The sequence below is a fragment of the Euprymna scolopes genome, chromosome 5, assembly GCF_053919585.1.
Source record: "Euprymna scolopes isolate OS-2025 chromosome 5, ASM5391958v1, whole genome shotgun sequence".
Classification (NCBI taxonomy): Eukaryota; Metazoa; Mollusca; class Cephalopoda; order Sepiida; family Sepiolidae; genus Euprymna; species Euprymna scolopes.
The window spans coordinates 87,738,637-87,741,136 of NC_136486.1; the positions used below are offsets into that span (position 1 = coordinate 87,738,637).

General features: G+C 27.3%; 1 long non-coding RNA gene across 1 annotated transcript in view; it reads left to right on the top strand.

Moving 5' to 3' along the window:
* The window catches only part of LOC145276922 (uncharacterized), a 224,590-nt gene that overhangs the window by 137 nt on the left and 221,953 nt on the right, over positions 1–2,500 (top strand). Inside the window, exon 1 of the long non-coding RNA XR_013868051.1 lies at positions 1–254. This exon is cut by the window's left edge and continues 137 nt beyond it. This is a non-coding gene — a long non-coding RNA (uncharacterized LOC145276922). The remainder of the gene's footprint in view (positions 255–2,500) is intronic.

Here is a 2,500-nt window from a genome sequence, read left to right on the forward strand (position 1 = left end):
GTAGACCACCCGTAGAATATCGGACAGTCCAATATATAACTGCTTGTCCGTAAAATGCCTGCTGCTAATCACGGCAAGTTGGAATGTATTATCGAATTTTTGTTGATCAGTAAGAAAAATGCGTTCGTACAAATAAAAGAATCAACGGCCATCGATAAAAAAAAAAACAAAAACAAAGCAAAAACTGGACAATTAGCTTTATTCCAAATATTAATCTCGACCCGAACGGCTGGATACGGATAAGTATAGAGCATGTAGATATCTTATGGATATTGCTTATAAACTATACTGTTTATTTATTGCATGCTCTTTTGTTTTTAAATATATAGTTCCATTAATGCTTTCTTTTTATCCCCATTCATTTATCTCTATATCTATTCATCTATCTATCAATCCATCCTTCTATCTATATATCTAGTCATCCATCACCGTCTACTCTCTCTCTCTCTACAGTCTCTCTCCCTCTCTCCCTATCTCCCCCCTCTCTCTCTCACTAAATATATATATATATTTATATATATATATATATATATATATATATATATATATACGGTGAGGAGAGAGAAAGATAATGATATTATACATTCGCCTTCCCCTCTCTATAATTACATATGTCCACACACATTATACATATACATACATGTGTGTGTGAAGAATTGTGTATCTTTTCAAATATTTCGCGCTTCACTATGTTTAGTGTATTACACTGTAATATTGGAATATATATATATATATATATATATTTATATATGTGTATATATATATATTTATATATGTGTATATATGCACATACATGTATATGTTTGCTTATATATATATATATATATATATATATATATATATATATATATATTGATGATGTCTATATACAAGTTTTATATGTCTGCCCTGTAATGTCCCTCAAGAGGTTGATAGGCTGTTAAATACAACACACCAACACGTATATATATATATATATATATATATATATATATATATATATATATACACACATAAATATATGCACATAAATATATACACATAAATATATACACATATCTATATATATGCACGCACGCGCGTGTGCACGCAAGTATAATGCCAACCACGAACTTGAATACGCATTAATATGCTCTTATCATACACACTCAGGCACACAGATGCACGCACGTGTATATATGTTATATTTGTAAATATATATCTAATTATATGATGTGACTTGGCTGAAAATTGTTTATACTTAATATGGTTATTTTCGATACTCTGTGTAATAATTTTAATCATATAACAAAACTGAAATCAATATGGTAAATATGAGTATTATAACACACGCATATATATATATATATATATATATATATATATACATATATATATATATATATATATATATATACTGCATAGAGAATTATCCTCCAAGACATTTCGTTGTGAAAACACTAGTTTATTCCTAATCACATGGATGCCCCAATCAAAAAATGCCGATGAGTCCTCAGTAAGGCGAGACTTCTCGTCTATTAATATTTTCCATTTTTTCTTTTCAATATTCTACTTGATCCTGTGTTTTAACTATTATGTATATATACATTTATTTATTTATATACATATATAATTTAATATATGTATATGTGTGGGTGCTTGTATACGCACACCTATACATTCTATAAACATATATATGTATATATACACATACATATTCATTACACATATATATGTATATATATATATATATATACACATACACTTTCATTTTACATATATATATATATATATATATATATATATATATATATATAATTCTTGACGAATTAAAACACGTTGGATAAATATATGTTTACAGTGTTCGCACTCGCGATTTATGGAAAGCCATCATCAATATAGACATATGAAATTATAGGAATACATGGAAATTTAGTTTTCTTATATATTTTATAATATTTTTAATGAATAGAACCTTCTTTTCATTTGTTATCTTTGAGTCGGAAACTTCTTACGTTATTCATTGCTATCAATGGGGTACGAGTGGGCTTGTCTGACTTGCTTTCGCTTTCGTTTCCCAATTTTAGGACAAGTTCGCTCCTACTTATATATCTACATAAGAATACACATTTCTCTTAATCATATATATATATATATATATATATATATATATATATCTACATCCTTAGAAATTTAAGTTCATTATTCATCTAATAAGCAAGCTTTTTTTCATAATGTGCATTACAACAGAATCCTATCTTAATTGAAAATATGTTAGCAATACTGTTTGATTGGAAATATACAACAGAGAGACCTGGTTAAATGGACTTAATTTTCCGATCGTTTTATATTAATTAACTTCTTGATTAATGAAACATAATCTAATCATTTCAAGAATAAAAAAAGCAAAGTAAATCAAATGATAAAACAAAACGATCGTTTCATAACAATGTAAATCCGATGAGAAACGCATAATCTCATCAAATCACTCAATTTTATCCAGGAGCAGCAACGACACCTTTCGAAAAAAAATGGCCTTTGA